Raw genomic sequence first — 25,936 nt, 5'->3', positions numbered from 1 at the left:
GGCTGGCCCTGTGAGATAAACATCTTGCGAGGTCGCATACGACCGGGTTTCGGCCTGAATCACAGCGTTCCTCATGGCCGACAGCCCCCACACTTCGGTGGTGAAGGGATCTGTCTGGGAGTGTTACCCGCACGCTTCGCTGAATCGATAAGTACGGGGCGCGGGTACTCCTTGTATAGGAAGAATGAACGCCTCTCCTTGTAGGGCTGGACCCCGGGACCCAGGGCTTTGGTCATGTTCGCTAAGAAAACCAAAAGGGGGGGCCACCCTTAAAATTCATGCCTAGTCATAAATGATAATCTCTCTCCCAATGCCACTCCCCAAGTGTGGTGGCCATATCCGTAACCAAAAACAAGCATAATAAGAAAGAGAAGAGGACCAAAGAAGAGCACAAGGAAGTAGTCTTCATGGGCCCAAAGACAGTTACTGTGGATATAGTGGGCAATGATGGGAGAGTAGTATAAAAAAATTTTTACAAAGTTTATTTAAAGTACCAAATACTAAAATATACAATGATATAACCAACAATTGTGTAGGTAGAGTTGGTCCACCAGACAATGATGAATGGGCCTATCGGATGCAAATTGCACGCGGTATGCCCATTAGCCAGATACACAAAAATTGACAAACAATGACAGACATAAAGGAACATAGAACATACATGGTGCAGGCGCCTATGCTCCCACAGATGCACAAGGTCCCTATGGCTAAACGCCAAGTTGAATTGTAGGAAAACCTAATAACTAGTTACAAAGGGGCATTCTGCGTGTGTGGTCCCCCGGAGAGATGGGGATAGTGGAATTAGGCCAAAACTGGAGTTGCCTCACTAGTGAAAACTCCACTGTAAGATATCACCATCTACTGAATTTACTTAATGGGTGGAATGGGGGAACTTCAAAGATATATATTGCATGCGCATGCTCAAAGCATTCCATTTACAAAAGTCCATTCCTAGAGTAAGATGGATTATGTATCATTCAGAGAGTCTGTCAAGGTGTGTTGAGTGATTAGAGCCGCACTGTTAATTGATGTGGTCTCTGCCAGGTGCTATTCACATAATAAAGCAAGATAGCTGGAAATCGCCTGGAACTATCCTTGTAATTCAGTATAAGTCATTTACCAGTGGTTTGATATATATCACTGCATATTGTCCCAAGATCCACATTTACCAGAGCAATGCCACACAAGTGTTAACAAAGGATCTATGCGGAGATGTCAAATGAAACCAGAAGCTGTAAAGGTTACGTTACTGCCTCTTGATAGTATGAGGATAGCAGGCAGCGTCTCCTATGTTTCCATGGCAGCCCAACAGTTCCGTAGTTTCTCCACCTGTGGTGTAGGTGCTGTCTGTGACACGCTGTGTCATGTAGGAGCGTGGTAAATGGCACTCCGCTTGTCCGTGAGTTCAAGCTGCGACTGTAACGTACGACAAGTAAACACCTTGCTGTTTGGCGGTTCCGTGTGGAGAGATTCAATTTATCCTATCAGAGATCCCCGTCTCCCATTAAAGTTGGGAGATGACTGGGTCGGCGTCTGCACACCGTGGTTACATCGACGCGTTTCGCAACGTCATGTTACGTAGCTTCAACTGGACGTGACGTCATTCCCTATATAACCCCTCCTCCTACCAGGAGTACCTTAGTTTTTTCACCAGTGTCTAAGGTGTTGGTCACAAGTGAAGTTGTGCTCTGAAGAGCTCCGCTGGAGGGATCCTTACTGGATTTAAATGGCCTGCACAAACCGGATCCATCCAAAGTGCCACTGAGGCCAAAGTGGATGGTACCCGGGCCTTGTATAGGAAAAATGAGGTTTTGCCTCTAACACCTCTCCCTGCAGGGCTGGACTCCGGGACCCAGGGCTTTGGTCATGTTTACATTACCTAAAGTTTTTACTGGCGGGGTGCTATACAGGTCCAAGGGAGTGGAACCCCGATAAAAAGGGACCCGGTCCTTGAAGATTTTGCTAACGCAGCCCGCTGTGATGGGTGAAGATTGGATCTGTCTGTCATCAGCAGTATCCTGCGGCAAGGATAAGGTAAGGGAAGAGGCCTAGGAACTGTAAAAAGTCCACCTATGGTTTTCTTCCTTGAGGAAAAACTGTTGTCATGCCTTAAAATCTCCACTATATGGAGTAAAATGCATACCTTAGTTTGTGTTTCTCTCTCCAGCTCAGTATCACAGCATGTGTCTGAACTCAGCATGTCTCAACGGGGATTCCTCACAGGAAAAAGATTTGTCATATTACACTTCTCCTGGAGGCACTAAGGGGATTTGTTCCCCCGCAACTCCCCCCCCCCCGTTGCGCTGTTTGTTTTTTTTCCCCACAAACTGTTCCATTAGCCCCTGCTTCTCCTCCCCTTTTGCTGGACCTGCCGAGTGGCAGACCTCAATGCTGCCCGCGCTCGGGAAGTGTCCGAGTTTCAAAACAGGAGGGAGGGTGGGTGACGCACTAGGGGGTGGGGCCTAGGCGCAGCGCCATATGCGGAATGTAGCGTCCACGAGGACACACGGCGCAAGCGCAGGAAGAAGCTGAGTACAAAAAAGCAATCCCTCCTCAGCTGGATAGCATGCTGGCCCATCTCATGGGACACAGGAGCGGTGGAGCACGTGAGGTGGCATTACAGGCATTCCCAATAGAGGGAAAACATTTTTTTCTCTAGTCATCTTCCAGGACGGCATAACCTGAGAGATGACTGGTCCACCTGACAGGAAACACAATCAAGGTTAAAAGGCCCCTCCCTTTCCCCTGCACCTCAGTTCTTGATTGTGTTTTCCGGCAGCGAAACATTTGTTGTTTTTTCTCAGACCTGAAGCTGGTAGCGGATGGTCCCCCTCTGAGGGCTGGACGCCAAAGCCGGGGAGGGCGGCGGGTCCAGCCAGGGTCATGTCCCTTTTCAGGGGGGCCCCCATGTGCTGGAGGAGAAGTAACTCTCCGGCGAGGAGCCTCCCGGGTACAGTGGGGTATCCCAGAACTCCTGTGAGCACTTACCTCATGCTTCTCCTTCCACCCAGATTGGTACAGGGTGATAAAGGAACCGGAGCTCAAACTGGTGTCTAGGCCGCTGAAGGGGTAGAGGATGTCAGCTCAGGTCGGTACCTGTGGTGCTGGGCAGAGCTGGCGGATGTTTGGGAGGTGGAACTCCCATAGGGAACGCTGAAGCTCCTGTGTATGGAGCAAGCATTCCGTCCGGGTGGAGTAAGATGGTGGTGTTTCCGGTTCCAGGCGCCGTCACTTCCGGTCTACGTCAAAATGGCGGATTCGGATACTAAAGGAAAAATCCCCCTTCAGATGGCGGCTCTCCGACAAAATGGCGCCGATCACCGGTGTTTGAGGAATAGACACCCAGCGCTCCAGAGAGAAAAGCAGGAGGCCTCAAGTTTTTCCTCTCTTGGCATCTGGACTGCAGTGGATAGCAGCAGATATGGATAGAGAGGAGGAAACAGCCGCACCCTTAGCCCAGGAATAGGCCACAGGTGGTGAGTTCTCTTCCGTTTTGATTGTGGTGAAGTAAGAGGGGTCTTACCTACACCATGGGGGGGGGGGGGCAAGAGAGAGACAGAAGGTTTTTAAACTATTTAAGTTTGGACTTTGTCTTCTTGTCTCCCTAGATCCTAGCGGCTCTGCCCAAGGGGCTCACAAGGCTAAGGGCAAAAATCCCCCTCCTCCCAGGTCAGAAAGATGTGGGAACTGTAACGAAAAGCTCCCACAGGACCATGTGAAACCTTTTTGTTATAGGTGCATACAGAAACTGTCGAGTAAGGAAACCTCACAAGTTATGAGGGACTTCCTTGTGGTACAGTCGGAGATGCTTTCTACCCGCCAGTCTCTCAAGACAGCGACAGCACCTAAGGAAGTGCTGAGAACGGATGCTAGAGAAAACCTGTCCTCTAGAGAAGGCACTTCCTCTCAGGAAGGTATTTCAGACGGGTCAGAAAACCTCACAGAGACCCCCTTCCTCTGTCACTTGGGGAGTTGAGGAGTTTGAGGACCCGGAGGAGTCAGAAGAAGACTCATTAGAGGAGGAGAGGAGGGGGAAAACACAGACTCCGATAGCCAGGATAGTGACAGTCTTAGAGCTAGTAGCCACCCCTTTCCCTTGGAAGACATGGGGCAGTTACTCAGGGCGAACTATGTCTCTGAGAATTTCCCAGAACCTCAGGTTTACGCTACGGCCTGGGACAAGATATACAGGGGTTTGGGAAAACCTCAGTCCAGGGTGTTCCCAGTTCATCAGGCCCTAAAAGAGGTGATTTTGAGAGAGTGGAAAGACCCGGAAAGAAAGGTTCTTAGACTCAAAACTTGGAAGAGAAGGTTTCCCTTTGCGGGGGAAGAAGAGCAGAAGTTTTTCAAAACCCCCAAGTTAGATGCAGCTCTGTCACAGGTCTCTTAGAAATCTGACTTGTCCTTTGAGGACTCAGGTAACTTAAAAGACCAAATGGACCGAAGGGCTGAGACACTTTTGCGCAGAGCGTGGGATGCCATTGCGACAGCCATGGCTCCTGCCTTGGCGTCAGCATGCATGGCAAGAAATGTGGATGCATGGTTAAGCAGACTCTCCAACCATGTTTCTAGAGGGAGTGATTCCAAGGAAGTCACAGATTCTCTAGAAATAATTGGTAAAGCTGTGGCATATTTAGCAGATGCGGCAGTAGAGTCTGTCAGAACACAGCTAAATCTGCGGCCCTCCTTAACTCCGTAAGAAGGGCAGTCTGGGTCAAGTCATGGGAAGGAGACCATATGTCTAGATCACGGCTATGCGGATTGCCTTTTGAGGGTTCCCAACATTTTGGACCTGGCCTGGATCAGGTCAAGGTCAAGGTCAAGGTCAGCAGAAAAAGGAAAAAAGTTCCCGATTAAAGCTAAAAGAGAGAGGGGCAGGAAGGTTATTCGTCCCCCCTCTAACCAGGGTCAATTCAAAGGCAAAAAGGACGCAAATAGAGGGTGGGGGAAGGGGAAGAGTGCACAAAAAGGTAGCCTGCTCTTTTCTGGACCTAAAGATGCCACCAAGCAGTCTAAGTGACGCCAGCGTCAGGTTAGGGGGGAGACTCCCCAAGGTAGGGGGGAGTCTCATTTTGTCCCTCAGTGGAACAAGATCTCCGAAAGTCCCTATATCTTGCAGATCTTGACAGAGGGATATCGTCTGGAACTTCTCTCCCCTCCCCCTCAAAACTTTTTTCTGACCCGTCTCCCCAAGGAGACTTCAAGGGCTGCAGGGCTATTGGACAGTTTGCAGGGATTGGCGTTCCAAGAGGTGATCGTTCCCGTTTTACCGGAAGATATTTACCAGGGATTTTACTCCCATGTTTTTGTTTTTGTCAAAAACCATCAGGGAAATTTCGCCTGATATTAAACCTCAGGAAACTGAACAGGTTTTTGCAGGAAAAAAAGCTTCTGGATGGAGAGTATTTACACAGTGCGCAGACATCTGCTAAAAGATGCGTTTTTAGCCACAATAGATCTGAGGGATGCTTACCTCCATATTCCGATTGCCAGGGAACACCAATCCCTGCTGAGATTCGCAGTTCTTACGAGCAAGGGGATTCAACACTGGCAATTCCGAGCTCTTCCTTTCGGTTTGACTGCAAGCCCAAGGATCTTCACAAAGGTCCTGGCGGAGGTTGTAGCTTACCTACATCTACAAGGGGTGTCCCTTATACTCCACCTAGACGACCTTTTGGTATACGGGCAGTCTCTAGAGCAGGTGGAAGTAGACGTAGGCAGAGTGATCTTCACTCTGGAGTCATTGGGCTGGATAGTGAACAGAGAGAAATCTTCTTTGGCACCATCCCGAATAAAAGTGTTCCTGGGATATCTGGTGGATACAGAGGCTCAGAAACTGTTTCTTCCAAAGGAAAAACAATTAAAGGTGGTTACAGCAGTATCCTCTTTAAAGGAACCCAGGGAGTGTTCTCGCAGGCATATCATGAGGGTTTTAAGTCTGATGACCTCGTGTATTCCAGCGGTCCCCTGGGCTCAGTTCCATTCCAAGGAGCTGCAGTTCTTCCTTCTATCCTCCTGGGACAAAAAGGGAGTCATTAGATGGGAAAGTGTCTATCCCAACAAGAGTAAGGACCTCCCTAGATTGGTGGCTGGATCAGGACAGGCTCATGTTGGGTCTGCCCTGGGACCAGTGGAATCTCTCAAGAATCACTACCGATGTAAGCGCCTGGGGTTGGGGGGTTCACCTGGGGGACATCCAGGCACAGGGGGCCTGGACTCGTTCTCAGGCGGGGGCCTCCTCCAACCACAGGGAACTTCTGGCGGTGGGCCAGGTGTTAAAAGCCTTCGGAGACAGGATTCAGGGTTTAGAGATCCAAGTCCCCTCGGACAGTGTTACAACGGTCTCTTACCTAAATCGTCAGGGGAGCACCAGATCCAAGAAGGTATCGAGTCTAGCCCTGAACATTTTAAACTGGGCCATATTGGCGGTTCACATAAATAGAACTGCCAACGTGGTGGCAGATTTCTTAAGCCGTCAACCCATCCTCCAGGGGGAATGGGAGTTAAATCAGGAGGTCTTTCTCCAGATAAGTCAGAAGTTCGGGATTCCAGACATAGATCTTTTTGCCCACAGAAGGAACAAAAAAGTGTATCGTTTTTTCTCACTCAACAGAGAAGGGGGATCTCAGGTAGTGGACGCTTTGTCTCAGGACTGGGACTTCCATCTAGCATACGCCTTTCCTCCACTAGTCTTAATACCAAGGGTTCTACAAAAACTGGCCCGCTCAGATTGCGGACTGATCCTGATAGCCCCATGGTGGCCAAAGAAGACGTGGTTTGCCACTCTCAAAAAGTGGTCTTTTGCCCCTCCGCTCCATCTTCCAGCCAGATGAGATCTTCTCCTACAAGGGCCAGTCTTCCACCCCGACCCGGGGTCAATTCAAAGGCAAAAAGGACGTGAATAGAGGGTGGGGGAAGGGAAAGAGCGCACAAAAAGGTAGCCTGCTCTTTTCTGGACCTAAAGATGCCACCAAAAATATCACCCCCAGGCTCTGAGGATTCTAGTCTTGCCTCCACATTGTCATCTTCTCCTGAAATACCAGAAGTGGCTAGCCAGGGTGAGCCATTGGAACCAGTAGGTGTTGCAGCTGCTTCGGACATCTCAGCCCCTGTATACGTGACTGAGGATGCCTTTTCCTCCACCCTGTTGGGACTTGAGGAAAGACTAGTGGCTTTAATCGCATCCTCCATCCAAAGGGAGAGAAAGCGTGGTAGATCTCCTTCCCCCACCACAGACCCCTTATCAAGGGAACAGTGGGTAGAGCATGAGGTGTTACCCTCAGGGGATCAGGAGGAAGGACAATCCCATGACACCTCTTTGGAGGAATCAACAGTGGATGAACTCTTTTCGGCTTTGCAATCTGAGAAATTGCTGGTACAGTCGCTTACGGAAATGGTTCACTCGGCTTTCAAACTGCCCCTAACGGAGTCAGCCGAGAGTTCCGTTTCTTCTTTGGGTTCCTTAAAACCTCCTCAGACTCTGCATGCATTTCCCATTCATGGTTTAAAGGGTAAGATTCCGCCTTTTCAAGTCAAGGTGCACTCTACCAGGGCAGTTAGTGCTTCTTGGGCAGTGCATCACCAGGCCTCCATGGCTTAGATCTGTAAGGCCGCAACTTGGTCTTCAGTACATACATTCACCAGGCTTTATCAGGTGGATGTAAAAAGGCATGAGGATATTGCCTTTGGGCTCAGTGTGCTGCAGGCAGTAGTATAGGTCCTCAAGTCTGTGGGCACCCTGCGGGTTGTGTCTCCCTCCCCTCAAATAGCATTGCTGTGGGACATCCTATATAGTTAATACTATGGCTTTTTGTCCCGTGATGTACGATAAAGAAAATAGGATTTTTATAACCTCTTACCTGTAAAATCCTTTTCTTGGAGTACATCACGGGACACAGAGATCCCGCCCCTCTTTTGGGATTTGTGTATATTGCTTTGCTACAAAAACTGAGGTACTCCTGGTAGGAGGAGGGGTTATATAGGGATTGAACTTCCTGTCTTGGGTGTGCCAGTGTCCATCACCTAAAGGTGCCTATATTACCCATATAGTTAATACTACAAGAAAAGGATTTTACAGGTAAGCTGTTATAAAAATCCTATTTTTGGACACACTGTCCTCCCTCTTTCACCCTTGGGGTTACTACTGGGGGGGTATCCCTTGGGCCAACCTGCTGCAGTGGTTGGGCCTAGGAGGTGTGTGACTGGACGTCCACGATCATGGGACCGCCTGCCCTCCCGTAATTTAGGCCACGGCTTTGCGGCCTGCTGGGTGGGCAGCCCCAGGGTGGGCGGCGGAGGCCGGCGATTTCCGTTTTTGGGTGTCCACCATCTGTTCAGTGGCTCAGTCCGGTCCCCCCATGAGCCGCGCACTGCGGCAGGCGGCCGGAAATTTAGGCCGCTGCTTTGAGGCCTACTGACTGGGTGAAAAAGATATTTATTCCTGCGCTACCATATAGGAAAAAAAGAAAGCAAATGGAAAAGCTGCATGCACCGAATCAGGGTCAACCAACCTGGATGGACAATAATGTAAAGATATAGGGAGGTGCTGCGCTAATCCATCACATAAGGTGAAAATCAATAAAAATAAATATGTATAAATAAGGGTTAAAAACCACTATAATAGACCATTCGTAATGTTAGCTGTATAAAATGAAATGTAAGGTGCAAGAATGGGCAGTCGCTCACAGGGTCACTATATAATAATTAGTGAGAATGAACGGCCTAAAAAACACCTGAATAATGTCATCTAAAAAATATTGAAATTCCCATACTATCAGTAAGGGAAAAAAACCACTGGCACGATATATAATAATCAATGTGACATCATAACCAAAGTGCAGCATGCAAACATCTAAAAAAGGTTATCACCAAAACTATGTGACATATAAAACACTCCAAATACTATGTGTAAAATATGTGCAAATCTCTGCAATAAACTGAAAGTAGAAATGCCAAAGGTGTGACAATATATAAATCAATAAATGTGGCTAAATACAATGAAGATGCGACAAAGTTCATATGTGCAAATAGCAATGTGCAGAATTCAAATGTAGATGCAAAATGGGTGAAAAAATGGATAAATAAAACAACAAATCAAACAATGTAAAACAGTTCATATGTGCAAAATCGCAAAAGTGGTGATGATAGAGTCAAAATGACAATTCTTTTGAACGATTAAAAAAGTTCCACTGTGCAGTGCTCAAACTGAAACAAAGTAGTGACTCCTCTTCGTGTACCAATCATACAATAGTGAGCAGTGGCCTCTTACCTTACGGTAATGAGGAAATAGCATTTGATGTATGTCGGTAGGGGCTACCTCTCCTTGTAATCCTGAACCACGGTGTGAGCCCTACAGGGTTTGATCCCTCAGTGGATATGGAGGAGGTAAGACAAAGGAGGATACCCAATAGTGTGATATTGTTTGAACACTAGTAATCTTTATTCCAAAAAAGCAACTTCAGGGTACTCACATACATAACAGTATAAACGGCATTGAATCCGACGAGCAGCGAGCTCGTATGTCCACATCAGAGCAGAGCGCCTATCCCGTCCCTACGCGTGACGTCACCAACACACGTGACTTCATCAGGGGATATAGGGAAGGCGTAGAGAGTGTCCTTAAATAGTCTGGGCATTATTACCAATAGGCAGCCATTTTCTCGTAGTTCAGCCTCATAACACTGCTAACTTTGCGGCCATTTTCCAGAAGCTCGCGAGTGCGGCCATTGTATAGGTTATCACCTGATGTATAAAACAGCAGGCGGCTCGTATTGGTCTAAATACAACTAAAACACAGGAAGTGCCCACGAGCTGTCAGCAAAGAAGACTAAATAAAACGCACAATGGGAGATCTCTAAACCGAGAATGCAATAACAGGTACCTGAAGTGAAAACCTTAAAAATATTAATGTGGATGTATAGTGGAGACTTTAAAAGGCAAATCGGGTTGGATAGACCTCAGCACTGATGTGGGCAGGATAAAAATAAAAATCATTTATTTATAAAACAGATAAAATACGGTAATCATATATACTTATTAAACATAGTAAAAATAGCCATTGACCATGATAGATATAGATGTAGAAGTTACTATGAAAATTAAAAAAATATACAAAAAATAAATTGAATAAAAATTAAAATAAAATTTAAATTAAGATAATGAATACCAAGCAAAAAGGGGGGTAAAAATATGCAACAAAAAAGGGTGTAGAAAAAATGGATAAAAATATGTAAAAAAAAACTATATATATAAATATAAAAAAGGGGGGGGGGGAGGGAGGAGGGGGGGAGAAAAACACAGAGGAAATAGTTCTGTTATTGGGCTGTTCATTAATCCCAATAATGCACCGAGGAATATTATGCATTGCGTGGAAAATGTGAAACATGTATTAGGACCGTGATAAAGGATAAACAAATATATATATATATATATATATATATATATATATATATATATATATATATATATATATATAAAATCTGATATTTAAAAGTCACTGAGAAAGCAATTGAGGTCGAACTCAATATTCAGGCCTCTAGGAGTAAATATCCATCTGGATTCCAACTGACTGAGGGTCCTGACCTTGTGTCCCCCCCGCCAGTGTCTAATGTATGGTTCGATTCCCCAGAATTTTAAATGGGTCGGATCCTTATTATGACATAGAAGGAAGTGCTTAGATACGCTGTGTTTATCATATCCATTTAAAATATTTTTAACATGCTCCTTAATCCGCACTCTGAGTGGCCTCTTAGTACGACCTATGTACTGTAGGCCGCAACTGCACTCGAGGGCATACACAGCCCCCTCTGTGTTGCAACAAATAAACTCTTTAACCTCATATGTATCGCCCATGCTAGTAGATGTGAAGTGAAATTTCTTTTCATTTGGGAGTTTAGTTCTTAGACATGCAAAGCATCTCTTACAGGGATAAAAACCCTTCCCGGTGAAAAAAGAAAGGGTCGTCTTAGGTGGATCTATCACATTCTTCACTACCTTATCTCGAATAGTCGGTGCTCTTTTATATATAAATCTGGGGTGCATCGGTAAAGCATTATATAGTTGTTTATATGCTAGAAGTATATGCCAATGCTGTCTAATAATCCTTTCTATTTTTTTATGCTGAGCACTAAAATCCAGGATTATGGGTGCTATTGCCAGTGCTGGTTCCTGTTAAATCTTATCTTTAATTAATTCTTTACGGTTCATTTCAGTCACCTCCACTATCTTCTTTTCGATAAACGAATGGTTATAGCCTTTCGTGGTGAATCTGTGTCCCATCTTCTCTGCCTGGTCTAGGAAAGTATTTAAATTAAAGCAGTTGCGTCTTAACCGCATCAATTGTCCTTTAGGGACATTAAAAAGCCAATTTTTATGGTGGCAACTCTCAAATGGGAGATAGCTATTCCAGTCGACATTTTTAAAGTGCGTCTGTGTCAGGAATTGTGAGTCTTCTTGTTTAATCTCCAAATCCAAGAAGGTTACATTTTTCTCATTAATGTCCCAGGACAATTTTATATTTCTATCATTCATATTCAATCTTTCCAGAAATTGGGTCAGTTGATCGTGGTCCCCTTTCCATAGTATAAAAACATCATCGATATATCTTTTATATATCGTCAGTTCACCAGGTCTGTTGTTAAAGACGTTGTCTTCCTCCCACTGGGCCATGAATAGGCCTGCTACACTCGGGGCAAATTTAGCTCCCATTGCTACTCCGGTCTGTTGATGATAATAATTTCCATTGTACCAAAAGTAGTTGTTCTTAAGGCAGAAATCAATACATTTAATTAAGAACTTTCTTTGCATGCATGGCAACTTAGTATACGTCCTTAGACCCCATTTGGCAGCCTCACACACTTGATGAAGTATTATTGTGTATAAAGAGGCAACATCTGCAGTAGCCATGATCCACGGTCCCTCTTCTCTGGGGACATCTTCTATCATTTGCAACATTTGTTTCGTATCTCTAAGGTAAGCTTTTGTGCTTTGGACGACTGGTTGTAGGAAGAAATCTATGTATTGGCCCATCCTTGATGTAAGCGAATCTATACCTTTCACTATTGGCCTTGGTGGTGGTGTATTTTTGGTAGTGAATAAATGATGGGTGTACCGCAGGTGTCTGGTATTAAATAATGGGCTTCTTTTTTATTAAGGATATTTTTCTTCACTCCCAATATCACAACTTGTTCAAGTGCCTTCCTGCACTTGAACATAGGGTTACTCAATAACTTGGTATAGTTGGGTTAAAAATCGATCTGTTCCTCAATGTGCTATGTAAAATTCCATTATTCTTGGTGTCATTATGTTTATATCTGGGCGGGTTTCCTGCAATATATTTTTGGCTATTCAGTTTCCTCACAAATTTCTGGATGCCAATATAGGTCTGAAATTTATCCAAATTCTTGGTCGGCGCATACTTCAAACCTTTATCCAGCACCCCAATTTCCTCATGTGTTAGTTGTTGACCGCTTAGGTTAAAAATCCCTTCCCCCTTTATTCCCTTTTTCTTTTGCTCTCTCTTGCCGGATCTCCATCCTCTCTTCTTTCTGGGCTTTTTCTGGAGTTTCTCGTCTCGTCTGGATTCCTTAATGTGTGATTCTCCCTGCCCCGTTCTAAAAAAGGCCTAGTTGAATCCGGGCCCCCATAATATGTCGGATATTGTCTGTCACCTCTTTCTTCTTCATCTCGATTCATTAGCGGGGCATAATAATTGTAAGTAGGTATTGGGCTGCGCTCGTTTTGGCGATAGTTTCTCTGCTGTGGTCCTCTTCTATCACCATATCTATATTCTTGAGCCGGGCTCCTATCCCTTGGGCCATATTGTTCATAGGGAGGTAACCTATTATCCCTATATTCAAAGGGGGGTCTCCTCTGATCCCTATACTCTTGAGGTGGTCCTCTATATTCTCTCTGATCATACGGTGGTTTATACCAATTATTCTCGTTCTGAGGCTTTCTATTATTCTTCCATTAATACGGTTTTCTTCCACCATTCTGTGGAGTCCGATCGTTATACTGGTATCTTCTATTGGCTCGATGGGGGGTATGAGGATGGTAATTAACATATCTCTCATCGTAAGTCTGGTGTCTCGGGGTTAGAGTTCTATTTCCCTCTCTTGGATCCTGGTAGCCTATGTTCTGGATTTTTGGCCCAGATTGCTCGTTTACCTGCTGTGAATGTACCCTTACTATTGTTTCTGGTATGGAGTATGTTGAAATAGTATCTGTTTTCCCTAATTGACTTTGCCATTTAAAAACCTGATCATTTTGAAAATCATTGGTGTCTCTAATATACTTTTTACTTTTCCTCTGTTGTACTTCTCTATCTTTCTTCATAAGATCTTTATTAAGTTGTGTCGTTAAAGTTTTAAACTCAGCCGTTTCTTTATATATTTCTAATTCCTCCTTTATCTCAGTGATATTCTGATCAATTCTCCTGTTTTTCCGTTATTTCCTTTCTAGTAGGAACCTGAATAATTCCAGGCCCTTTTCATTAAAAAATTTGAACCATTCATCGTTTGACTCCTGGTCCATTAGGCCATCGTTCGGGGGGATATCCCATCTCAATCTCCTTGGGACAATATTGTCTTTGAGGTATGTTTGTTTCAAAAGTGCTGATATCCCACCACAAACTCACATTCTTCTCCATATTATGTCCCAACTTTCTCATTAAACTTTTTCTAAATCTACAGTTCTACTGGTATTAGTATTGGAAACATTAAAAACTTCTTCTAAATTTACTTTTCTTTTTTCCATATAAGAGAACATGTCCATGGTTGCTGCAGGAATGGATGGAAGATTAATAGATAAATGAAAAAGATATTTATTCCTGCGCTACCATATAGGAAAAAAAGAAAGCAAATGGAAAAGCTGCATGCACCGAATCAGGGTCAACCAACCTGGATGGACAATAATATAAAGATAGAGGGAGGTGCTGCGCTAATCCATCACATAAGGCGAAAATCAATAAAAATAAATATGTATAAATAAGGGTTAAAAACCACTATAATAGACCATTCGTAATGTTAGCTGAATAAATTGAAATGTAAGGTGCACCAAAACTATGTGACATATGGAGTGTTTTATATGTCACATTGTTTTGGTGATAACCTTTTTTAGATGTTTGCATGCTGCACTTTGGTTATGATGTCACATTGATTATTATATATCGTGCCAGTGGTTTTTTTCCCTTACTTATAGTATGGGAATTTCAATATTTTTTAGATGACATTATTCAGGTGTTTTTTAGGCCGTTCATTCTCACTAATTATTATATAGTGACCCTGTGAGCGACTGCCCATTCTTGCACCTTACGTTTCATTTTATCCAGCTAACATTACGAATGGTCTATTATAGTGGTTTTTAACCCTTATTTATACATATTTATTTTTATTTTTTTTCGCCTTATGTGATGGATTAGCGCAGCACCTCCCTCTATCTTTACACTACTGACCGGGTGCTGGGTGGGCGGGTGGCGGAGGCCGCCGCTTCTGTTTTCTGGGCGTCCACCCTTCATCCAGCGTCTCGGATTGGTCCGTTCCCCCGTGGGCCACGCATCATGGCAGGCGGCCGAAAATTTAGGCTGCGGCTTTTGCGGCCTGCTAGACCTTGTGGCCACCTCCTACCAGAGGAGCGGCACTGTGGGGGCTCTGAGGGCGATCTTCTTTTGGGGGTCCCTTGGGTGGGCTTCGCGTGTGTGCTCCTGGTGCTCCCTGTGAGGGGCCTCAGTGGTGCCTCGTGTGGGCGGCATCCGTCGGTGCCCTCTGCGTGTGGCCTCGGTCGGCGCCCCCCTGTGAGGGGCCTCGGTCGGCGCCCCCCTGTGAGGGGCCTCGGTCGGCGCCCCCCTGTGAGGGGCCTCGGTTGTGCCCCCTGTGCAGGGCATCCGACGCCCCCTGTGCGGGGCCTCGGTCAGCATCCCCTGTGTGGGCCTCGGGCGGTGGGGGTCTCAGTTGGTGGCCCCCTCCTGATGAGTTTTTTGTGGTGGCGCTTAGGCATATAGCCTAGTAAATGGCCCCCTCTGCCCTCTCCTACCTCCTTTGTCTCGAACGATCCTATATCTGGCTCTGCCGCCACGGACGTGGCCCACCTTGCAGGGTTGGTGGCCACGCTCCCTGTCCTGTCAGGGAGTGAGGATGATTCCTCCACATCTGCAGTGGTGCACGAAAAGGTGCTGGTTGTCGCACTTATTACATCTGTGCGGGAACTTTTCAAGATGGGGGATGCAGCGGTGGCCGCGGCGGAGGGCCGGTTCCCCTTTGGCACCCATCAGCCGTCTTGCGTGGGGAAAGCGTTTCCTTCTCCCTCTTATTTTGCCAAATTGGTCCATGAAGACTGGGAGTGTCCAAAGTGCTCTTTGTGCTTCCAAAACCGCGTATTGTGAGGTACCCCTTTGAGGAGTCCCTCCTTCAGAAGTGCACTGTTCCACCAGTGGTGGACCCCCCTGTCTCTAGGCTGCTCAAAGCAACCATGATTCCAATAGAGGAATCTCTGGCTTCTAAAGATCCAGCTGACAATCCTGGAGGGGGTGCAGAATCCCCCTGCCTTTGCTGCATTGGTTGACCTGTTGATCTAGGCACTGCAGTTTGTCTGCTATGCCTCTTGGCCGCAGTTCCCCTGGTTGTTGAGCTCTCTGTTTCCACAGTGGTGCTTAGACATGTATTGTGGGGGGCTACCCTGCATGACATCATTACGCATCTTGATTTTGTCCAGTTACAGGATAGTTTTCCGGCCTTGTTCCCCCCAAAATTTTATTTGCTTCTAATGTGCGTCTGTCACTGGACCGTTTACTGTTCTCTCTGTGGGGTTGTGCAAGCCCTGTAGCTTCAGAGTGCGATTGTCCGGCTTCCTGTGTCGGGAACATTTTCAGGGGTTTTATTATACCTGTTCACAGTCCAAAAGATGGAGGGCATGGTATGTCCAATTCTGGACCTCAAGGCCCTGACCTGCCTTGTGTGGGTACAGAAGTTCAGGATGGAGTCCGTCCGCACGGTGGTGGCACCCCTTCATCATGGGGACTTTCCGGCTTCTATCGACATCACAAATGCTTACTTATGCATTCCACTATGTGCCCGACTCCAGCACTTCCTCCCTTTTGCTGTGGGTGCTGAGCATTTTCAGCGTGTGGTGTTGTCCTTTAGTCTTGCCGCCACTCCTCTGGTGTTCACAAGGTGTTGGCCCCGAATCTGGCATGGTTACATCAGTGGTGGTTTGCGGTCCTGGGCTGCCTGGATTATCTTCTTCTGTGAATCCTCAACTACTCCAAGGGGCAACGTAGCTCCTATACAGACCTTGACAGATTTCAGTTGGCTTCTATACTATCTAAAGTCTGCTTTTGGCCACTTCCAGAACATTGGATTATCTGAGCCTGACCCAGGCTTCAGCTCTGGCCAGAGTGTTTCTTCCTCTGGACAAATTCCAGAAGTTGCATGCTGTGTTTTTTCATTTACTGTTGTCCAGCAGGTGGGCCTCCCTGCGGGCCTGCATGTGGGTGTTGGGTCTGATGGTATCTACGTTTTTGAAGTGATTCCATTTGCACAGATCCATACAAGCTCCCTTCAGGAAGATCCTGACAAAATGGGACAAGTGCCCAAGGTCTCTGGACATTTGGATTTGGCTGAGCCAGGAAACCAGCGGTTCCCTGGTCTGGTGGCTTCGCTCTCTGGTTCTTCGGGGGGGGGGGGGTAAATCCTTTCTTCCCTTGTATTGAACAGGGCGGCCACCAATGCCATTTTGTCAGGATGGGGAAATGTCCTGGGACTGAGCTCTGCTCAGGGTCGTTGAATGCTGGTGGAATCCGGACTATCGAGCAATATCCTGGAACTTCGAGCGATCAGACTATGTCTGGATCATAGACGGATTGACTTCGGGGGCTCCCGGTACGGATCCAGTCGGACAATGCAACGGCGGTGGCTTATGTCAATCGCCAGGGCTGGCAAAATAGGTTGTTGGCAGCCCTGGCAGTTGCCATTTTCCTTCGGTGGGCAGAATTTCTCCTTCCGGCCCTCTCCGACGTACGCATTCCATGAGTGGAAAACTGACAGTCGGATGCCTCAGTTTACTAGGGTTGGACCACGGGGCGGGCCCTTCACCGGGCCGCGTTTCATCGGATGTGTCTCTGATGGGGCACCCCTGAAGTAGATCTGTTTGCGTCCTGGCTCAACAGGACGGTACCAATTTTTTTTTGGCAAGGTCACGGGATCCTCTGGTGGGCACCTCAATCGCTTTGGTGGCCTATGGGGCCGGTAACGTTTGCTTTATGCCATTCCTCCTCTCCGGCTTCTGCTGTGGATTTGCGCAGGATCATGGCCATGGGGATTCCAGTCATTCTATTGGCTCCGGATGGGTCCCCTTGGTCTGGGTATGCCGACCGGGTGCACCTGGTCGCTTACGTTCCTTGGTGACTGCCTCTCAGAGACGATCTGAGAGGCAGATCCTCCCAAGGGCTGTTCTTCCACCCTGCTTTAGAGACTCTGGTTTTAACTGCCTGGCTAAGATGGAATAGGTGCTGCAGTTCTGACGCTGCTGATGGCTATGGAGTCTACCTCTAGAAGGTTCCACCTCCGGATGTGGAAAGCGCATATATCCTGGTGTGAGTCACCAAGCATTCATCTTCGATCTTTCTTGGTGGCTCCGATTATGACCTTCCTTCACGGGGGGGGGGGGTTGAGCAGGAATGGGCCTCAAGTACCATTAAGGGCCAGGTTTCAGCCTGTGTGGTCTTCTTCAGCATCCCCTGGTCTTGCACTCCCTGGTGCGTACCTTTTTATTCAAGGGGTTCCACATCTGTTTCCACCGGTGCAGTCTTTTACCGCAGTGGGATCTGAACTTGGTGATTTCGGTTCTCCAGAAGCCTTTCTCTCAAAATATTCTGAAGGTTCCACTGCTTACTTTGTCTCGGAAGATGGCCTCTTGGTGGCTATGACCTCTGCTCGCAGGGTGTTGGAAACGGTGGCGTTAGCTTGTCGTACATCTTACCCAGGGTTACACATGGTTAAGGTGGTTTTTTGCCCTTTTCCATCGTTCCTTCCTCGGATTTCCATTGCAATAAGGACATTGTGTTGCCTTCCTTGTGTCCCTGGTCAAAACATCCTAAGGAATTTGCCTTATCTGCCCTGGTTGTGGTTTGGGGGATTTGGGTGTATTTGGCAGCCACTAAGTCTTTTTGGAGGGTCAGACTCGCTGTGATCACGGACGGGCCAAGAAAGGGGCTGTCTGCTTCTTCTGCGACCATTTCTGTATGGATCAGACAGATGACGACTCAGGCCTATTCTGTCGGGGATCGGGTTCCTCCTTTCCCTGTTACGATGCATTCTTCTCGGTGCTTAGTGCTTCTTGGGCCTTCTGTCATCAGGTGTCCGCTGCACAAGTTTGCAAGGCGGCCACTGGTTGTCGGTGTACACTTTCACAATGGATGTGTTGACATCTGCGGATGCCTCTTTTGACCGCAAGGTTTTTCAGGTTGCTGTTTAGAGGGTCTATTCCCTTTTTGAAGGGGTATTGTTCAGGTTGGTCTCCAGCCTGTTCTGTGTTGAGCTCCTGTTACCTGGTTGGCTCTTGTGTTAGCCTTAGGATTTTTCGTTGTCCCACCCCTCATGTTTGGCACTGCTTTGGGATGTACCTATGGTTCTGAATAATGGAGTGCTGTGTCTGTCAATGAACGAAAGAGAAAATGGGATTTTCCTAGTAGTCAAGAAAAATTGAATTTTTGACTTGCCTTAAAATCTATTTCTCGGGGCGTCGCCTGACCTGACCTGGCATGGCGACGGACGTCTAAACCCTGAGCTCCGTCCATCACGGGAGAAACACTAAGAAGCCGGGAGGTATTCTCACACTATACTACCCGTGGATAATGGGCACTGCTTCCCGATCCTCCTCTGCCTCCCGCTCGAGATCCCCCAGGGATCTAACCGGATCACAAAGCCGCCATATACCGGAGATGTTCAGAGCCGGCAGAGGCAATATGGCGCCTATCCCTCACGGCCCACCACACTTAGGAGCACAGCCTCTGCCTCCAACCATCCCAAACACATCTGACTCTAGTCAGACCAGATCCAATGCTGTAGGAGACGGGATCTTACTCACCCCCCAGCCTCAGATCAACATCCAGGACCTAAGACTGATTGCTGAAGACATCAAGGACACTTTATCCGCCGCCATAGCGGAGCTGCGGCTGGATTTTCGTGCCTTGAACGAGCGAGTCCTGAGAGTGGAGACAGTGACTGAACGCCACAACACCGCCATTCACTTAGTCACTGATTGCATTCACTCCCACACACACTGCAGATGCGTGACATGCAGCGACACTTGGAGGACCTCGACAACAGGGGTCGGAGGCATAATCTCCGTGTCAGAGGCCTTCCGGAGGCCTTCGAGGGGGAACAGGTCTCTCAAGAAGTAGTTAGCCTTTTCAACGGCCTTCTCCACAGACCCCCGCAAACCCCCATCCAAATGGAGAGGATACATCGCGCACTGCACCCCAAGGGACGGGAGACAGATCCCCCACGGGACATAATATGCTGCATAGTCGATTACAAACTAAAAGAGGACATCCTAAAACAAGCCAGGGGCAGCCAGCAAATCATACACGCGGGTGCCCATATCCAAATATACCAAGACCTATCTGGGATCACACTTCAACATAGAAGGGACCTGAGGCCACTCCTGGATGTCTTAAGGGAGAAACGTATTCTCTATAAATGGAAATTTCCCTTCTGCCTCTCAGCTTCCAATAACGGCCGCACAGCACTACTCAAAGTACCAGAGGATCTACCTCATTTCTGCGCCACACTTGAGATTGCCACAGTGCCAGTGCCTAATTGGTATGCCGCCTTTCGCAGGGTCCCATCACACCTTGATCAACCTAGAGATGAACCCATGGAGGCTCAAGAGTCCAGACACCGCAGAAGACGCTCGCCTTCCACCCATAGGAACCAGCCCAACTACTGGAGCGGTCCTGGAGCTGACTACATTACCACCTCCCCACGGTCCAGACGGAGGCGCAGGGACCGCTAATATCGGGGCACAGGGATTCTCCCTCTCTGTTACACGTTTATTTTTACTTTTATTTTTGTTGAGTTTTGTTCAGTGCCTTATCTGAAGACCTTTCGTTCTGGGACCCAATTTTTGACTCCCATATGTCACTACAGATGTGAGGACACTACTGGCTATAGGCTGTCTTTTCAATTACATCCGCTCATGCCCGCTGGGTCGCAAGATCTCCACAGGACACCCATGCTCGCTGTCACGCTTTCCTGTCTGTTTACAGATCAGCATGCAGCTTGCTGCCCACTCCATCGCTCAGAACTCCTTGTTTACGGCCTCAGGACACAATACTAAACTACTCCTAACCTAGCACTACAATTCCCACAAGTCTGAGCGCCCGCAGACGCCGCCTGGCAACACTAGCGGAGTCTCCTAAACCACGCATCCTGCAGCGGACACACTGGGATCTTTCGACCACGCAGACGCCAGCATTACACTCCCATCCGAAGGGATAAGATCCGCTCCTCTTCACTCAACAACATTGCGTGCGCCCTGCTGAACTCAGAACTCCCACTTTGACCGCCTGTCCGGCCTTAGGCTCCGGATGCCTCGTCCTCAAAGGAACTGACCGGCCGGTACACTACGACGGACGCCCACCTACTTAAATCGGCAAGTTATTTACGGACTCACGCCTACACTGTCCCGGTAACATCACAGCCGTTAATACATGTTTCTAAGTACGAGTTTTATCTTTTGGTTTTTCGTTTTTACTTTATATCTTCCTTTTCAGCACAGCGGACTGTTGGCTACATAGCTGACCTGCACCAGTTTGTTTTCCTAGCAGCTCAGTGCAAAGTAAGAGTTTTTAGAGGTTAATTATGCTGTTAAGATAGTTAAAGTATATGCTGACATACACAAGTCACCTCCCTAAGACTAGACAAATCTCCCTATTAAGTGTCTTTGGGGGTTGCAGAGCTTAACTTTTGTCGGATGCCGCCGCCCCTTCCCCGCCTTCACGGAACCCGAGATGGGTGTGTGGGGGGTGGGGAAGGGTCGGTTTGGCGCCCTCTCCCCTGAATGGGGAGCATTGCAGACATGTAAACCTCCCTACTGCTAACCTGCACAATACCCATAGCTAGGGTCACCTCTCACCGTCACACCAATATCGGGGCACCGTCTTGTTACTGCATTACCCACTGGGACGTTAACCCACCCACAATGGGTGCTCCATTAGGTATACCTACCCCTCTCACGCTACAAACCATCCCGTGGTGGTGGCTCACATTCCGTTCATTGAACGTCACCCTCATTTAGTCCATCACTGCCAGGATTCTCGGCCAACCCCCACACGGACTCGGTTAGGGATATTGTCCACCTGTCGGGACTCTCTCCCTACACGTGTTCCGCTCTACACCGATTGCTACACACGAGGTTGTTGGATAAGTAATTCCACACCTCTTCGGATACTCTCCGGGTACACGCTCACCTGACTCACACCCTCAGCTCCCCGGATTTCTCCCCTCCCCCCTAACTATCCTCTTATTACCCCCTCCCTCCACCTATGGCGGGCACACAGGACACCAACTCTCCTACAGACACAACTTCACAACAACTACACTCACTCAAACTATACTCCATAAACATTCGGGGCCTCAACGTTCCGGAAAAGCGATCTAAACTTCTCCATTCTCTACAACAAGCCCACGCCCACATCGCACTCATACAGGAGACCCACTTTCGGTCGGATTCTATCCCTAAACTTAAAAATCACTACTTCCCCACAGCCTTCCATTCCTCCAACCCGGAAGCCAAATCGAAGGGGGTCACCATCCTCATCTCCAAAAATTGCCCACTCCAAGTAACGGAAGAACAAACAGACCCAATGGGACGTTTTCTTTTTATTAAAGGCACCCTGAATCAAATACCTCTCACCATTGCGAATATTTACGCTCCTAATACTGGCCAGGTAACCTCCTTCCGTAATACTCTACAGCAACTTTCCAGCTTCCACTCAGGAACCCTCATTGTGGGCGGCGACCTTAACATTTCCCTATCCCCCTCCATTGATACTTCAAATGGAGCCTCCTCCCTTTCCTATAGGGCCCTAAAGTCGATCAAGCAACAATTTCATAACCTTCTACTCCATGACACGTGGCGCACGCTACACCCCAAGGAAAAAGATTATACCTTCTTCTCTCCCCCACACAACAAGTACTCAAGACTTGACCACTTCTTTCTCTCCCAGACAGATCTCTCACACCTAGCCAATGCAACCATTGACCCAGCCATCCTCTCGGACCACAATCCCATCTCCATGACTTTACGACTGCAATCACCCACCAGGAAACCACGTATTTGGCGCCTAGACAGCTCCCTATTAACAGACGAGATATATGCTCAGAGACTGACCACTTGCCTCTCCAACTTTTTTCGGGATAACTCGTCCCCAGACGTGGCTCCCACGGTTACATGGGCAGCTCATAAATGTGTCGTCCGCGGGGAACTGATGAATATAGCTGCACACCGTAACAAACTCAAGAACTCTCGCCTGGCGGAGTTGATGGCTCGCATTCGTACACTAGAGCAGACACACAAGGCCTCCCTCGCCAAGTCCACACTTGCTGAACTCTCTCAAGCTAGGGAAGAACTCTTGGACACACTGACGACAGCGGTCAAACGCAAGTACACCTTATCGCATAAGCTATATTACAAATTCGGCAATAAAGCCGGTAAACTATTGGCGAGAGCCCTTTAATCCAAAAAAGCCTCTCATACCATTCATAAGCTTACTACTCCCAAGGGAGAGGCTGTGGTCACAAACGAGGGCATCTCTGCGCAATTTGTACAATACTTCACCAAGCTATTTAACCTCCCGAATGCCCAAAGTACTGATGCAGCAGCTAACCGTAGGAAGACCCTAACTGATTTTTTAGCACGATTTGGCCCCACTCCGCTTACCCCAGAGGACTCAAAGACTCTAGACCTCCCAATAACGTCGGACGAAATCCTCCTTGCTCTCAAACATATGAAGACAGGCAAAAGCCCGGGACCGGACGGCCTCACGGCAGCATATTACAAATCGTTCCCGAAAATTCTCCTACCACATTTAACCAAAGCACTTAATGACCTTACAACAACCTCGGTAGCCCACAGAGACCTATTGGAAGCTCACATTACCCTCATCCCGAAACAGGGTAAAGACCCCTCCTTGGTACCCAACTATCGTCCCATATCGCTCCTTAATGTCGATCTGAAACTATACGCGAAAGTTTTGACCAATCGTATCGTCCCCTTCATCCCATCCCTGGTTTCTCTAGATCAGGTCGGTTTTGTCCCGGGACGCGAGGCCAGGGACAACACCACTAAGGCCCTCAACATTCATAATTGGCTTACTAAAACTGCCACACCAGGATTCTTTCTCTCGCTGGATGCAGAGAAGGCGTTTGACTGGGTCGCTTGGGACTACATGGAGGCTACTTTGCAGGCAGCGGGCTTACCACCGCGCATGCTAAACATGATTTTAGCACTATATGCCTCCCCGACCGCTAGACTCCGGATCAATGGTGGCTTGTCGGACGCCTTCTCTGTATCCAATGGGACGCGACAGGGGTGCCCTCTGTCACCCCTTATTTTTATTCTGACGTTAGAACCCCTACTCCGTAAACTGAGAGCAAATTCAGCTATCAAGGTAATTAACATCCAACAAAAACAATATAAGCTAGCAGCATACGCTGACGACATTCTACTCTTTTTGACAGACCCTATCACGACCATACCTAACCTTCTGGCGGACTTTACCCTTTTCAAGACTTTATCCAATCTCCAAATTAATTTTAGTAAATCCAAGGCCCTTAATATCACTTTACCAAGGGAGACGGTGAAGCTATGTCGTAGTAATTTCCCATTCGTTTGGGAGAAATCCGAAATACTATATCTAGGGATCAAAATCACTACTGACCTAAAAGACCTCTACGCCAAAAATTTCCTCCCCTTACTCCGCTCCATCCAGGGCGACCTGCAGAAATGGAATCTAGGTTCCTTTTCCTGGTTGGGTAGAATAGCAATATTAAAAATGAACATTCTACCCAGAATCCTCTACCTCCTTCAAGCCCTCCCGATCTCGTTACCTGCTTCCTTCTTTGCCTCCTATAAACTGCTTTCCCGAACCTTTGTGTGGGCCTCCAAAACTCCGCGTATTGGCTGGGACAGACTTGTTCTCCCTAAAAGATTGGGGGGTCTGGGTCTACCAGATCTCCGAAAATATCACTGGGCCTGCCACCTGACCAGACTGGTGGATTGGCATATACATCGTCCCTCCAAGGACTGGATTGCACTAGAAGCATCATTCGCACACCTGCCCTTAGCCAACGCACCGTGGATGACCCATACCAATGTTCCCAAGGAATTCACTACTCACCCCCTCATTGGGACCACACTTTCATTGTTCAAAAGAGCATGCAAAATACTGGCCTTCACACCCTCACCAGGCCCCATGACCCCTCTGGACGATAACCCAGCCTTTCCCCCGGGTCTTTTCCTAAAAGATCCTGCCCCGGATACCCTCAGTTCCCCAGCTAGAGCACAGAAATTCTTCCTACATGGGTCTTTCCTCTCTTTCCCTACACTTGTAACTACTCTACCTAACTACGACATACCCTTTTACAAATACTTGCAAATAAGACATTTCCTCCAACCCTTCATCCAACACTCTCACTGGCACAGAGATCTCACGCCGTTTGAATTTCTTTGTACCTCAACAGAACCGCAAGGCAATCTCATTTCCTCAAATTACGCCCTACTGTTCACAGGCCACAAGATTAAAGATGACACCCTTACACAACAATGGGAAAAGGACCTAGCCCTAGATCTCACCCCCACAGAGTGGGACCACATATTTACCCTCATGCACAAGGGGTCTATTAATGTCACGACGCAGGAGAATAGATACAAAATTTTCTCTAAATGGTACCGGACCCCCGACAAAATCCACCACTTCCACCCTTCTGTCCCTTCTACCTGCTGGAGGTGTAATAACGCTAGAGGTACTCTACTTCACATCTGGTGGGAATGCCCCCTTCTCCAACCCTTCTTGTCAGACATCCATGAACTAATCTCCCAAATCACCACATATACTCCAGACTTCTCCCCCGCCAGATATTTACTGCACCACAGACAAGGGTCCCCCACCTCATACAAAAAAACCCTAACTATTCACCTGATCAATGCAGCCAACCTCTGCATCCCTGCACGTTGGAGAAACCCCTCCCCCCCACAGTTCAAGACTGGACTCGCAGGGTAGACCGAATAGCGGAAATGGAGCAACTCATCTCCCAAGCAGCGGATACTCCTACCAAATTTCAGGCCACTTGGGCCTGTTGGATTCATTATAGAAGCTCACAAACGCAACAGGCCTTGACCCAACCACCCCCTCAGACTCCCTGAGGAGCCCACGTGACATGTTCACTCGTGTCCACCTTTGTTAACACACCTGCCCCTCCTGTCCCCCTCTCCCCATACCTCCCCCCACCAACGATACCGACCTGACATTTTCAGGAAACCTAAAGCTTGCCGTATCCATGCATATCACACATGCCTTTACTCAATATCGGCTTCATATAGTCCCCCTCCGAGCGACCGACTCACCCTCGGTCCGCCCTACACTTTGGACGACTTCACTTCTTCGTACAAGTTCTAAATTTCAGTCGCCATGCCGTTATATTAAATACTACATATGTCTTGTCAGGTATCCCGTTCTCGTTCACAGCTAAGATCCCGTCGGGGGTGAGCGGAAACGGGATTGCTTATAACGAGGTTTGGCCTTGCTCCGCAAACCACACCCGCCCTCTCTGAACCTGCATCCATAGCTGTAAGCGGCGATACCTACTTTATTATACTGTTGAGCCTCATGCATGACTACATATGCCTATATTTGCTCATGTTCTTACTCTGCTGATCT

At 47.7% G+C, this 25,936-nt stretch overlaps 1 protein-coding gene across 4 annotated transcripts in view; it reads left to right on the top strand.

Moving 5' to 3' along the window:
- The window catches only part of PIGN (phosphatidylinositol glycan anchor biosynthesis class N), a 637,819-nt gene that overhangs the window by 93,191 nt on the left and 518,692 nt on the right, over positions 1-25,936 (top strand). The gene's annotated exons all lie outside the window — the stretch shown is intronic.

This window comes from Aquarana catesbeiana, linkage group LG05 (assembly GCF_042186555.1).
Source record: "Aquarana catesbeiana isolate 2022-GZ linkage group LG05, ASM4218655v1, whole genome shotgun sequence".
In the NCBI taxonomy this organism is placed as follows: domain Eukaryota; kingdom Metazoa; phylum Chordata; class Amphibia; order Anura; family Ranidae; genus Aquarana; species Aquarana catesbeiana.
This window is presented reverse-complemented; position numbering and strand designations above follow the sequence as displayed.